The 15355-nt window shown below is 48.4% G+C and overlaps 1 pseudogene; it reads left to right on the forward strand.

Annotated features, from left to right (window-relative positions):
• Nucleotides 1–14363, forward strand: part of LOC101576288 — a 16522-nt pseudogene extending 2159 nt beyond the window's left edge.
• The last annotated feature ends 992 nt before the right edge of the window (nucleotides 14364–15355 follow it).

Here is a 15355-nt window from a genome sequence, read left to right on the forward strand (position 1 = left end):
CATGGGAGATCGGTTTTGATTGTATGTGAAAAGCCTCAGAAAAGCCTCTTCCCCAAACTTGCCACAATTAGGCATTTAGTAAGCATGAGTTGAACCGGCCCGGCTCTCCTGGTTGGCTAAAATTGGCCTGAAAAATAAAGTAATTTGTGGTTGTCAGATCCTGAATTAAATGATTCATATACTACTGTGGCTGATTAAAGGACTTTATTCAATTTCCTCTTGACCACATGCTCTTTTGTGAGGGCAGGAGAGATACTGTTTCTAGAAGAAATGCAATATTCAGAGACTGTTGATCTAATCTAATGGATGGTGTTTATTAAATATGGCTCCCCCTTTTTTCTCTAATGAAAGGTGAGACTAAAGAGGAAGGAGGAAATGACTTATTATTTGTTTAACTGTGGATGACCCTTTCCTGCCAGGCTTCTGGGTTGGAGCCGCCACTGGGCACTGGAGAAAATTTTAAGAAGCACAAAAGACCTTTAGGCAACAATAACAAAGGTCAACAAATAAAACTGAAGCAATGAGTCAACAGGAAAAAAAAAAACAAAACCCAGAACTGTCCTGGAGCTAACAGTAGTGCCTGTATCATTTGTGGCACAGGCTGAAGGGACAGCCTTGTGCCAGCCAGGTTAATGCCCTCCCTTCTTGTCCCCACTGATTAGTGTAGCCAGTAGAGGGATAGATGATGTCTCCTGGCCAAATGGAGATGAGCTGGCTTGGGAACATGAAGGAAGAACTCCAGTGACAAGGCGGACAGCAGCTGGTGTAGGCGTTGAAAGGAGAAGAGAGAAAAGGCAGGAGATGCTCAGATCAGCAGCATGCTCAGCAAAGAGAAAGCAGAAGTTCCAGGGAAACAAGCTGGGCGACAGGGAAAGCACACTCAAAGTGGAGGGGGGGGGGGAAATGCGCTATTGATTGGGACAAGAGAGCAAGCACGAGGGAGACCTTGTGGAGACCCAGGGAGTGACCTGCCGGCCCCGGATGCCCCTTGCTCTCAGTCACCTCCTGCCCTAGCTTCTGTCCAGTTTGGCTCATCTGGGAAACAATCTGACCCCTACTTAAAATGGCCCAAGCAGGGTCACTCAAAAAGAGCCCAGCTGGATGTAGAATCAACACAAGCTCGTCAGTGCTAAACAACGGAGCGGTTCACCATGGGCTGAAACACAAGCTGTGTTTAGAGTGATTTATCTGTTCTCAGAGGGATGGGATATGACCAAAGCAGTGGGGAAGGAAATGGGCTTTTCGGCCACAGCAAGAACAAGCGAGGCAGGTACTAGGGAAGACTCAGGTTCACTTCCCTGGGGCCTCCTCCCTCCGACCTCACTTCTGCCTCTGGAGGAAAGGAGGCTGTGTAGATCAGAGCCCAGCCTGACCCTCCTGCCCCAGACAGGGACCCAACACACAAGGAGTCAGAGGAAGGCAGTTTATTTCATGTCCCAAGTATCTTCAAGAAGTGGCAAGATACCTGGGTGTGGTGTTGAACACCTGTAATCTTGGCCTTGGGAGGCTGAGGCAGGAGGATCACCATGATCTGGAGATACAGTTAGTTCAAGACCAGCATGAATCATAGCAACCATGTCTCAAAAAAAAAAAAAAAAAAAAAAAAAAAAAAAAAAAAAAAAAAAAAAAAAGAAAGAAAGAAAGAGAAAATAGTTAGATAGCATCCTAGGAACCTGGGAAGGGCACAGATTCAGGGGTACCCAGGATCCTGCTTGGCCCACCAGAAGGTGCAAAACTCATTTATCCGGGATTCCTTGTTGAGTGAGTTGTTTTAATTTACACTTTGGTTCTTTTGTTGAGAAGTAGCCACACCTAGAAAGTGCCCAGTTACCAGGTTAGATACTAGCTCCACCACATAGTCTTTGGCTAGTCACTGTGTTTCCCTTCATTATCTTCAGGTTGGGAACAGCCTGCCCCAGTAGCTATGTTGTGACATTTAAAGAAGCATGTAAAGGATTGCAACAGATTCTGCCTGATGTTTTATTGGGCATTTGCGTTTCATTTGAAGTGTTTCTGTTCTAGCCCTTGCCCATTTTTATGGAGGATATTTTTCTAAGTGACAGGCAAGGAGTACGTGCGAGCGCCCTCCTCCGTCTACGCTGAGTCTACAGCTCGCACAGCCTCCAGGGGGCGCCCGAGTCCCGCCGTACCTGGAGCGCGGGCATCCCGGCTGGAGAACTCCGGGTCTGCCTGGGCGATTCAAGTTTGTCCCTTGGCTCCGGATCCTCACCCCAGGGCGGTGAGCGGTAAAGGGGCCCGTCTCAGGCTGCTGAACTCGTTGTATGCCGCACGGCCACCCAGGGTCACTGCTCCGTCCCACCTTCGCGTGCGACCTTGGGTATGATCCATCCTCACTGGCTACCACGCCCACCGTAAACCTTCCGGAGGGAGCCGCTGGGCTTCCTGAGGCTCTCCAAGGGCGCCCCCTGCCAGCTGCTCGCCTTTGGGGGAGGGGGCAGGTGGGAAGCAAAGTTTTGATTTCTGCGCATCAACTCATCTTCGCGGGCGACTCAGTATGGCCGGAGGAACTGGGGACCCGGAGTGGAGTTGGGGACTTGGCCAGGAACCAGGCGGCCTGGGCCGCAGCTGCTGCCAGCAGAGGCCTAAGACTGCTTCTCAGAGGGTGGAGGATAAGCAGAGGCCTCAGGCCTGCGAGAGTGAAGGGCCAGCCACGGGGTTCCCAGCTGCAAACGACGGAACAATAAAACCCCCAGCGCTGCTGACCCGGAGCCCCTGGGCCGGCACTGCGGGTGAGGAAGACAGAAAGTGCTTGGTGTGGCGGTGGCATCGCTCTGCTACTGGCCAAAACAGGGTCAGGGCTGGACATGGCAGGGAACGGAGAAGCACTAGGAAAGCCTGTGGCCTAGACTGTGAGACACATGGGTGCTCAGCCCTTCACGTTACTCAGGTTGAAGGTGGGTCTCTGACAGGAGAAGGGGAGAGCAGCGTGCAGGAGCCCCCGACGCTGCGTAGGGGTGTCTTTCAGAGGTACAGGACCAGGATCTCCAGTGATATTGTGAGGGTGGGGTCCTGGAAAACGAGGAGCAATTGGGCGGCTGTGGCCAGCAGGGGACAGCTTATGAGCCAGAGATGGCAGGAAAGGCCGAGGATGTGCCTACCGCAGGTGGTGCCTGTTTTCCAGAGTGCAAGGATGGAAAATGGAGAGTGTAAGAGACTGCAGTGACTGACAGGAGAGGACGGGGAATCTTGTCCCTCTCTAGTTAGGGAGCCAGACAGGCCCCTGAGAATCACATGGGCCACTAGGCAGAGCCAGGGCAGCACCGCAGATCCTTGCTTTGCTTCGGAGGAACCATTTCTTGTTAAGTTCCTGCACAAGACGTGTTTAAAACAAGCATGATCGTCACTGCACGCCAGGGAACCCCACATGCAACAATGCTTCTGGAGCACTGAGTGCTGTAAAGACCCACTGCGTGGCCAGTGGACCTCATGAGAGGGAACATTTTATCACAGCGGAAGCACAAATAGGTTGTTGGGTGGTAATTGCTTTCCTAACCTGTAGAGAAAATGTATCACAAACCACCACAATTAACTAAAGTGGTCACATTCCTCTTTAAAAAAAAAAAATAAAGCTATTTAGCTTTGCTTCCATTGTTTTGTTTTATTCTCAACTGAAAACTTTTTTTTTCCCTTTGAATCCCATAAAGTATTCTAAGTGCGCTAGGGGGGAGGAATGAAAAGATGTTTGCGTTTGCAGCTTTGCAGCCAACAGTTGCTCAAATAATACCCTCAATGCGTAACCTGGGAGCTTAATATCCTCAAATATTTGTAATTATGCAGAAATAGCCCTAAGAAATGTTCGGATTACTCACAGCTGGATAATTATCTGCATGCAATGTTCACAGCCCCAGCGCTGCTTCTCAGAGTTGGGGGTGCCCGTCCGTCACTCAGGGCATGCCGGGCATGTGGGATCTGTGGGTAGGTCCCTCAGGAGCAAAGATGGCATGTAGAGCAGCCAGTCTCTCTCTCTCTCCCTCCCCTAGAAATTCTCTTCCCTGCAGGATGAACAGTCCAGACATGAAATGCCAGTGGTGCCCACCCTGCTGTTCATGGGAAAGAAAGAGCCAGTGTATGGCGCGCGCGCGCGCACACACACACACACACACACACACACGAAACACAGAAGCATTCTCAGCAAATCCTTTCTCCAACCCGTGGATGAAATCTCATGTTAAAGAGCCTCTCCAGCTCTGTCCCACGGAGTCCCAGATGCTCCCCTGAAAAGAATGCTGTGGTCACCTAAGCCTGCAAAGCACCATCCCTCCACTTCTGTGCACCTGTGAGAGGCGCATTGTGCGCCCTCTGCTAATATATTCTCCTTTGCTATCATCTCTCCCACTGCTCTCTGCTCCACGCACATTTCCAGGAGAATACCAAGAAAGTGATTTTTCCTGCAAAATTACCTACCTCCTCCCCACCCACCTACACACATCTTTCCTCTTCAAAGTGGCAGCTGCTCTGATTTAAGTGGACGGGCACCCTGCACTTACAGGTGGGAGGAGTTAAATTAAGGGGACCTCCAGCTGAGGCCTGGGGGGTGGGCCCTGAGCACCACCCCACCTTCAGGAGACCTGCTGCCCCTCTGGCCACCTTGAGGACATTCATTTTGGATCCCTTTCCCATTGCCCTTGCTTTGGAGGTGAAAGACTGAACCCTGTAGTTGTGGCTTCTGGATGGGCTACCAGCCAGATGCCTGCCTGACCTGACCTCTTCTGTACCCAAGATGCCTCAGTCTTGACCCTGGAGCCCAAAAGAAAATTCCTCTGTAGTGAAACCATCTAGTGTGCTCTTGCTGTGGTTCACAGACCACCCAGCCCAAGACTAGCACCAAGAATAGAGTGGGTTGGGTCATACAACTGAAGAGTCCAGAGGGAGTCGAGCGTCCAGCCAAGGTTCAGGCATGACACTATCCCCACTGCCCTGGAATTCTCCCCTCTTCCTGCATCTAGCTACGTACTTCCTCTTCAGCCTGCTCAAGCTCAGTGCAACAAAGGGCTCAAAGGTGCTCCAAATCCAGGTCCACACTTTGATCATCCAGAAGATCCAGCAGACCTTTCCCTGGATGTCTTCTATAAATGATCAAGAAAGCATTTTTCTCAGGCATGGTGATGCATTCCTATAATCTCAAAATGTGGAACATCGAGGCAGGAGAATCACAAGTTCAAAGCCAGCCTGAACTACATGGTGAGACCTTACCTCAAAAAACCAAGAAACAAAAACAAAATTAAGAAAATAAAAGAAGGGGGAAAAAAAAAAAAGCAAACAATTTCCCAGGGACCTACCAAAGTCCTTTCTGATCTGATTGACCCTGATCAAGCTGGTCCATCCTTTAGCTAATCACCGTGACCAGGTGGGTGGCTCCTGCTGAAGGGAGTCCATCTAGTAAGGCCCTCCCTGAAGCTGAGGAAATGCAGAAAGTCCTGTGTGGCATGGAGCAAAGGTGGATGACCAGATACCATGGGGACACCTGTAGTCAAGGAAGATGGAGTGGAGGCACAACAGCCTCGGAAGTGCATGTCAGCCCTCTAGGAAATTGTAATGCCGTCCCCTCCTATGCCTTCTCTGAGAAGCAAAGATCCAGCTCTTTCTCTGCGCACCTCAAGACATAGCCTTCCAAGCAGGGTCTTGCCTGTCTTGGGTGCTGGCTGTGACCTCAGCACCTAGGACATGACTTGCACCCATGTGCCCCCAATCTGAGGGAAGGAAGGAACTAAAGCACATCATTATGGTTTGTGTCTAGGTGTCCCCCAAAGCCTCATGCAGTCATGGGGTGGCTTCTGGAGTTTGTGATTGATTACTGTAGGTGTGGATGCTCCACCTGCCCCGGGGCAGGTAATTTGCATTTCAATGTAAGGAGGGAAGAGAAGCCCGCTGCTTGAGCTGCTGCTACTCCTCCTTTTGTGCTCTTGCTCTTTGCTGCCCTGCAATAGGTTGCTTTCTGCTATGTGCTGCTCTGCCTTGGAGCCAGCTGAATATGGACTGAAACGTCCAGTAACTGTGAGCTAAATAAACATTTCCTTCCTTCAATTTGGGTGTCAGGTATTTGTCCCAGCAACGAGAGAAGAGTAACTAAGACACACATTCTGCAACTGAATTTGCCAATGGGTGGCCACTTATGAGTGTAGCGTCCCTAAGACCCACTTACCTCCCATACACATGAGCATCTGGGAGGACATTTCAGATTTAACCTGTAACAGGGAGTGAAACAGGCAGGGCAGCTTGCTCACAGGTCACTGTGGCACCCTGCATGAGTCAACAGACTGGGAACCAAGGGGTCAGTGGAGCTGGCTAGACCAGAGGAACCGAGACCAGAGTGCAGGCTCCCTTCCATTGGACTCACTTCTGATGTCACTATGGGGGGAGAGAGCTTTTACCAATAGAACTGTGGGTTCCTGTCATGTAAATATTTCACTGCACAGGGAGGCAGGGACAATTCTGTGAAACTCTGGGAGCATTACTGGGACATCTATTTATGCCAGGCAATGGAATGGGGCAAAGTAGACAAGGCACAGCTAGTCCCTGCCCTGCAGCAGCACACCTGGTGGATTGAGGTCACCACAAAACCAGGACAAAAACAACAGGACCCTGTCATTGGCAGTGGAAGCAGCTCCTCACCATCCCGTCACTGCCAGCCTCTCTTAGCAGGCCCTCTGTGTCCCCTGGAGTGATGAGGCAAACCAAACACTTTTCTAAACAGATGACTTGTGACAAATCAATCCAAACGTGCATGTTTCCACCTTAGACACTCAGGGAAGAGTCCCTCCCACGTTTTCCTTATGAAGAAGTTGGTACCTCGGACAAAATGTTCTCTGTTGAGGATTCTTTTTAGTAAGAGGAATACGTTTTTTTTTTCTTCTTCACTAAAAAGAAAAAAAGATGTGTTGCTGCAGATTTCTGAAAACTGGTTTAATATCCAGAACTGTTTTTCATCTCTGTGCTCAATTCCAGAGGCAAGAGCGCCTGCAGGCATCTGGCTGGGAATGGGCCATGTCCAAGTGCACTATCCAGCAACAGTGCCCGCTTTCTTGGGGCTTCATGTGGACACTGCACACATCTGCCAGCTTCTTTTGCCAGCAGCAGCCTCTGCTATGGTGACTCTGGATAGCTTCTCAGCCAAGCACTACTAGCTGTCCTGACCACCCCTGAGTCCCACTTTGGCTTCTGGGAAAGGATTCTCTGCTTGTGGCCAAGAGATCAGTGCTGACAAAGCTCCCCGGCAGATGGCAGGCCTAAAAGTCATCACCCTGGAACTAGCTTGCTTTGGGGCACTGCTGTGAGTTTGCAGTGCTCCTCCTTCCAGCCAAGAGCAGCCGCCTGCTGGGTCCTGTATTTTGCACTCCCCACTTTCTTCCTGTCTCAATTGTGGGGACTTTGCTCCACATGATGGAACCAGCCAGCATCTCCACGTAGGGTTACCAACTGTCCTGTTCTGTGTAGGTCTGGTGTTCAATACTAAAACACATATCTGATCACACTATTGCCTCACCTCAGAATCTGGAGACATCTCAAGCATCTCCAGAGAGAAAAAAGTCTCTCCCTAACCTGGTAGATAGCCTCATGTCTGGGTTAATTTCTTCTGGAACACTTACCTAAAGGAAATGTTCAGAGGCAACTGCCCCTAATCAGAATAACCTGAGATAGCAGTCTGAGGTGGTGCATGGCTCAAAGGCTGAAGATCTTTACCCTTGAGACCCGACCCCTCTGTCACGACACTTGAAGTGAAGCAGTCCTCTTTGTTAATAGAGAGAGGTGTGTGGTCGCAAGGCCCATGCCAAGGAATGAAAGGACAAAGCAGGGCCATTCCTGAGCATCTTCTGCCTGCCTCGCTATACTAGGGCACACAAGTAAGGGAAGAGGTTGACAAGATTAAGTCCTTGAGGACTTACAGATCCCAGTCCTTGTAGTAGAATCTTCATTATTTCCTATGGACAACTTGGCTCAGCTAAAAGTCTGAATGCAGGGTTCTTTGTGGTTGACTAATCAATGGTCAACTTGAGCAAGAACGTCCAGCTGAACTGAGTCAGTGTGAGTCTGGGCTGGAAGACCCACCTGAGGACTGTTGTAGAAAGGAGTAAAAAGAGAACAGGAGGGGACATTTGCATGCTGTTGATTTTCCTGGCAAAGCTTGCTGGGGTTGGCTCCCCTGATACAACTCTACTGTTCTCATAGTTGGAGGAGCGCAGGTCCTGGCTGTCAGGGATGGCCACTGTTTTCTTTAGGGAAGCTCTAGTCTTTGCCTTGGATGCCACTTCCTGGCTCCAGTGGTGATACTTCAGCTTTCTGGCACAGATCCTTCACCCTACCAACACAGACTTTCTCTAGCTTCCACCACTGGTCTTTGGACCTTCTTGGTACATATTCTTCTTCTTTTTTTTTTTTTTTTTCCGAATGCCTTCAGGGCAGGTTTGGCTGGCTTGAGTTCTGGGGATCGAACCACAGCAACCTGAGCCTGACTGCTTTGTTGAAGCAGCCACTTAAAGAACTGAGCTAAGGGGCAGGCCCCCGATATTCTTCTTTTTTAAAAAATGTATTTGGTTGTTACAGGGTCTCACTATGCAGCTCAGACTCATAGTGATCCTCCTGTTTTCAGCCTCCCCAGTGCTGGGATTACAGGCATACACCAACTATATCTGGATTCTGTGGCAGACTCAGCCCACCCTGGGGACATGGCTGGCATGGCATGTGGTGCTGAGGATTGAAGCTTGGTTGCTATGCTTGCCTAAGCAGGTGTTTTAGAATGCTGAGCTATCTCGCTGGCCCCTTGGTACAGATTCTTGATATAGACTTGTATGAGACATTGCCATGTGATCCAGGTCTTTGGCTGATTCTTTTTTTTTTTTTTTTTTTGCAGAACCAGGGATTGAACTCAGGCCCTTGCGCTTACAAGGGAAGCGCTTTTCCACTGAGCCATCTCCCCGGCCACTTGGCGGAATTTTTAGGTCTCTAGCATGCAGACAAATTCCTTGCACTCTTCTCCATTTGACTTTTTGGTGGAATACTATAAAATAATCCTATAAATTATGTGTTCTGTATTAAATCTATTCCCTTGCAAGCCCTGACTGTAACAGTCCTATAAAGAGGGGCTAAAACCTAGATTCCACCTGCCCACCAGGAGAAGTAGTCTTTTGCAGCTCTCCCAGGGAAAGACCTTCCTGGGCACAGCCTCTAGTTCTCCCTGGCACACTTACTGCCAGGGTCATGACCTAACCTCAAAGACACAAGGACATCAGCTATCTTGTTGTTTTCACACACGCATGCGCACACACACGCGCATGCAGAGGCATACAGGTTAAGATTTCCTACCAGCAAAATAAGTGCTGGCAGCAGGCAAAATATCAGCAAGGTATGAATGAAGTTTCCAGTGCTCCCCAGGGAAGCTGTGTTGCTAGGAAAACACGTCCAGCAGGAGAAGGCATGTGTGGTGCCACCTTCAAGACGGCCTTGCCAGGCACTGGGAAGAGGCCCCTGAACAACTCAGAGGATTTGGTGGGAAGAATTCCCAGAATCTCTCAAGTTCATCTTCTTTGTTGGATGAATGAACCATAGAGGCCCAGAGGGAGCAAAGTGTTGCCCAGGAGGCCATTAAAGCAGATGGGAGAGAGTATGCTGTCCAGGTATTGTCCTGTGAAGTGGAATTAGGGGAAAGACCCGAGTGTCCGCTGACGGTGATGGAGTTTGGATGAACCACCCGCACTGGGATAAAGGTTTTATGGTCCCTGTGTTATTTGCTAGGGAGACCAACCACCCTAGTTTGTGCAGGACTGAGGCGTTTGCTCAGATACAAGACTCTCAGTGCAACAGAGGGAGTGCCAAAAAAGGAACAAGTTATTTCCCCTACACTGAACCCTCTTGAAAGCTTTTGAAATAGAGACTATTTCTGCTTCCATTTTAATTATAGGAAAACTAAAGATAAATATTTTCATTCTTTGTTTAAGGATTCACAGCCATTAGGCAATAGTAGTAGCGTTGGGGCCCAGAAAATAGAACTCCAGAGCCCGTCAGCTTAATCACCACTGTAATAACAGAACTTTCCTAAAAGATAAGAAATCATGCAAAACTTGACTTGGGAGGATTGTGTTTATTTGAGAAAGCTTTATTTCCCTTGGGAAGAGGATTTAGGGTGTTCATCAGATTTTTAAAAGGGGTTAGTGCCCCACACAGGCTGACAAAAGGTCAGGGGTAGGATTGCAAAGGCTCCAGCACTAGGCTCACTTCCTTTTACTCTGAAGATCGAAAGTGCTTAGCTGTGAGATCAAAACTGGGCACAGCTGCAGGAAAACCTGGGGGAATGGGGCTGTGCAGAGGTGGAGAGGGTCCTGCAGAGTTGTGAAATTGCCTTCCCTTGAAGGGGAGGATCCCCTGGTCAGCTGCCATGACTCATGATTGATCTTCACAAAGCTCTTGGAATGTGACCTCTGGGGATGCAGATTTGGGGAGGGTTCAAGCAGCTCCAGGACTCACAGCACAGTGAGGCCATTTCCTGCCAGCTTCAGTCAACAGCTAGCAGAACCTCTGGAACTTCACTAAGAAGGCCTTCCCTAAAATGGACCAGATAAGCCAAATATTCCTTGAGTGCTGACAACTTGAAGCTGTGTGCTAAGTGGAAGACATACTCATTTCTGATGTTAGCCCTACGACGTAGGCACTGTTAACATTTCCATTTGACAGGGTAGACAGAGGCTTTACAATGGTAAGGGCTGGGCCAGAGACACGTAGCTAGTAAGAACTCAGCCTGGGGATTTGAACCCAGGCAGTCTGATGCCAGCCACCCATCTACCAAACACTTAGCCACTTGCTTCTTCAGCCATTCCCATTTCTGTGGCTTGTTGGCTACTCCTACTCCTGTCAGGTTGCGAGGGGAACTCTGAGTGTCTCTCCTGTACTTGATACTTGCCATGTCTGTTGATCCCCTTTGGGGACCTTAAAGCCATCAACATGATAGCAGAGATCATCATCCCTTTATTAAGGATGGAAACTAAGAGAGGAGAGAGGGAGAAAGTCCGCCTCACTCCTCACCTGTGCGCACCCCTCCCAGGAGACAAGATTAAAGGGACAATATCTATTCGGCCCTGCAGAGAAGCAGAGAACTTCTGCTTGAAAAAGTCCTGTCCCTGGCATATGGATTCAGCTTGACATGACTGCAGCCATCTTGGGTTGTAACTGCTATGATTGCCCCAGAGTAACTTTAGTCAGGTTTTCCTGCATAGTTTCCCAGCAAACTAAAAATAGATAAAGCCATTAGAACAATTTGTAAAGCTTTATAACTGGACCCTGACTCCAGGGCTGTGCCTGACTTTGACAGTAATTTAAGATAAACCAAGTATAGACTGGGAAGATAGCTCAGTGGTCTAAGCACCTGCCTGGCAAATTCAGGCATCCAAGTTCAATCCCTGATACTGCATGCCATGCCAGCCCCAGAACTGGGCATGGTGGTACATGCCTGTAATCCCAGCGCTGGGGAGGCTGAGATAGGAGGATCAGCCTATAGGTCTGAACTGTGTAGCGAGACCCTGTATCAAATAAGCCAGGTACATCCCAGCTGAAATGATAGCTCATGATAAGTACATGCTATAATGGCCCAGGCAAAAGATGATGGCTGGTTTTCCTTGGACGGGAGCTGGAGAGGACAAAGCAGGTGGCTGAATCGATATGCTTACTACAGTGAAGGGCAATGAAAAGGAGTCTAGTTAGGCCAGTGTGCAATGATCCTTACTTTCGTCCCAACCCATATATATGGCACTGTATTAGCTACTTTACTGTTGCTGGGACACCGTGCCCAACATTCACAACTTAAAGGAGAGGCGTGATTTGGCTCACAGCGTCCATCCGTGGCCAGTCAGCTCCAAGGCAGAACCATGTTTGTAGAAGGGTGGAGCAGAGCTGCTTAGCTCATGCTGGCTAGGAAGTAGAGCAGGGGCACCTCCCAGGAAGAAGTGGTCAGGGACCAGATGCTGACCCCAAGATTACCTCCATGACCTGCCCAGAAATGCCCAAAAGTGTGCTTTACTAAGCCTCTGGCAGCTCTAGCCAATCAATTTGACGCAATTAACCTTAACCCCCACAAGCCTTGTCTCTGACCCAAATATGTGGATCCAGCTGATGTAGCTGTCACTGAGGATTAAGCTGCTGTCTGTGCGCCTTCGCATATTGCATTCTGTGCTGTCTTAGATCTGCCTGCCTCTTTCTTTGGCCTTGAGGGGGCTGGTCCTCACACACTAGGATTGGGTTGATCAGGACATCTGAAAAGAAAGGTCTTTCATCAGCCCTGGTCTTTGACTAGCCTGCTCTCTTTGGCTGGTGGAGTTGCTATTCCACACAACATCCAAACAAGCATCCTATAAGCCATTGGCTCTTCTCTGGTGTCAAATACTCCCTGGACTCCACATTGACACACCCAGCACTACCATGCATGGTTACATAATTGTTCATTGCACAAGGGCTCGTGGCCAAGGGAACTACCAGGAGTGGGGTCTGGCTGTGCCCTGCCCACAAGCTGTGGATCCTGGTAGGAGGGCACACATATAAAAAGGAAGGGGTACTCTTTTCATTTGCACAAAGGTACCATCTGAGTTGGCAGAAGATGAATTTATCTCTCTGCTTCCCCTCAATCTTTGCCTTACCAAGACCGAGCCTTTGGTTTCAGCCCCCCTTAACCTGCCCCATCTCTGAATTCTCTTCCTTAATGACAGACAACTCCATTCATCCAATTACTCAAGCCAAAATACTGGACCCTTTATTGTTGCCTCTCACATCCAACCCAGCAGCAAGTCTGCCAGTCCAGTTGGCTTCATCGTCTACCACCATTCCATTCAAGGCAAAGCCATGATCGTCTTTTGCTTGAACAGTTCTGGTATCCACCTTTCATGTCACTCCCTGCTTCAAATGCTTCATGTTCTCAGTAGAATGTGTGTGTTAGCCAGGCCTCCATCACTTCACTGTGATAAATGCCTAAGGTATGCAACTTACAAAGAGGAGAGGTTTATCTTGGTTCACAGTTTCAGAGTTTCAGTCCAGAGTTGCTTGGCCCCAGTGCTTTTGGGCCAGTGGCAGAACAGCCCTGGTGGGAACACATGGTAGAGGAAACTGCTCACTTCATGATAATTGAAAAGCTAAAGAGAGAGAGAGGAAAGGCTGGGGTCTTAATATTCCCCTCAAAGCATGCCCTTGGGACCTTAACTCCATATGTTAGGCCCCACCTCCTAAAGTTTCCACCACCTCTCATAGTGCCATTGGCTGGGGACCATTCAGAATTCACACCAGAGTCGTGCCCCACCCTGAGCAGAGGGCACCAGTGGGTGGAGTGGTGCTGCTGGGTGGTGTGGAGTCTCACTGCTCCCTCACACAAAGCGTGCTCCCAGAAACTCGCTATGGTAGCTGTGAAGGTGGTGGGGGGTTTCCCACAGAGCCTAGGACAGGACCCTGGACGCATTTCTTGCAGAAGAGAGAGAATGCGAAAGTCTGTTCTACTTCATCTGAGGTACAGACCCACAGCTGGGGCTGATGAAGGCCTGGTCCACCGGGGACTAGGACCATGGTGGTGATGAATGGGGCCAGGAAATCCATCTGACTGAACCCAAATCCCAAATTCTTTGCTCTGTGTGTCAACCTCATCCATGCCATGCCAGGGATCCACCACCATAAGAAGCAGACTGAGGACCTGCAGTGGGTGCGCAAAGACCTCGACAGCGAGATCCCACTGGCCCTTGTCAGTGGCAGCCATGACCTGGGCCACTGCCAAGACCACTGAGGAGCTCCATGAGACACGGGGAGAAGACTTCAGCTTCTGGGGTGGGGGTGTCCTGTTCCTGGTGCTCAAGTCCCAAATTGGGTACAATGCCTCTGAGTGCTCAACCCTGAAGCAGGCCCAGGACTCCTGGCTGGACCAGCAGCTGAGCATCGCAGGACAACAGAAGTTCTGGCATGCCATCGTCTTCCAGCATGTCCTGCTGTGGCTGCGCAGCGCTGATGAATATGACGATCATTTCAGCCTCACCAAAGCTGTGCGTGTGGAGCTGGCAGGCCTGCTCCCTGGCACAGGTATCAGAACTGTACTCTCAGGCTCCTTCCAGAACCTGGACATGGTGGTGGCAGCTGCCACTGGATGATGGAGCTCAGACCATGAGCTCTGAGTGGTGTCTGTCACTGCTGAGAAAATGGTTCATCGTTACTACAGTCAAGATGAGCTAAGTAAAAAAGGGATAGAAGATGATCTAATGGAGACGATGAAGAAGGAATGACTGCCCTTTGTGATCTGGTCCCTTTTCACTTCCAGTTTTTTATTTTGCCAGAAACAGCAGCAGCACATAACTCTATGTTGTAACATAAGCATGCAGTAGGTTTTGTGAATTTACCCTGTTTTGAGTAAATCCTGTGCTGAATTATATTCACAAAAGAACTGCCACACAGAAAGCATAGAAGTAATTTTCTTTCTTGCTTTTTAATATTTTTTATTTTCAAAAGAGAATACAGAATAGTAATGGAAAAGAAAAATTAGAAATGATACAGAATTTCACTAAACAAAATAATATGAATTCAACAGTGTTTGTTGTATTGCGTAGTGTTGTCTTCAAATTAGTTTTTCAGATTACCAAATTGAAAAAAAAAGAAAAGAAATAAGAAGAGGAAAAAGGGGGGGGGGAAGAAAAAAGATGACAAGAAAACAAACAAACAAAAAAATTAAGCATTAACTGCTCCTTTCCATAGACCAGTAGAAATCCATAGTACAATTCTCCAAACTATTTTTTTTTTTTTTTTTTTTTGTGGTACCAGAGATTGAACTCAGGACCTTGTGCTTGCTAGGCAGGCACTTATTCTACTGAGCTATCTCGTCGGTCCCTCTCCAAACTATCTTGCTTACGCTTGTGGATATATCTCTTACCCCTATTCCCTCTCCTGTCAGTAATTCTTTCCTTTTGAACAAGTTCATTCCCTTTTCACAGTATCTTTTGTACCCTTCAGATTTTATCCAGTGTTTCAGGTTCTTACACTAAGGAGACAATACAATGTTTGCACATGTGGGTCTTATTTTCTTTCTCTTTCTTTTCTGTCTTTCTTTCTTCTTTCTTTCTTTCTTTCTTTCTTTCTTTCTTTCTTTCTTTCTTTCTCTTTCTTTCTTTCTTTCTTTCTTTCTTTCTTTCTTTCTCTTTCTTTCTTTCTTTCTTTCTTTCTTTCTTTCTTTCTTTCTTTCTTTCTTTCTTTCTTTCTTTCTTTCTTTCTTTCTGAGACAGGGCCCTGCTATTGGAAATAATTTTCTAATTATTATGCTATTAGACTCTCTCTGCATGAATGTTTGAGATACTTCTAATAGTGCATTTCTCAACTCTGCTTTCAAATTAGA

The sequence above is a fragment of the Octodon degus genome, unplaced genomic scaffold (assembly GCF_000260255.1).
Source record: "Octodon degus isolate 3935 unplaced genomic scaffold, OctDeg1.0 scaffold00011, whole genome shotgun sequence".
NCBI lineage: Eukaryota > Metazoa > Chordata > Mammalia > Rodentia > Octodontidae > Octodon > Octodon degus.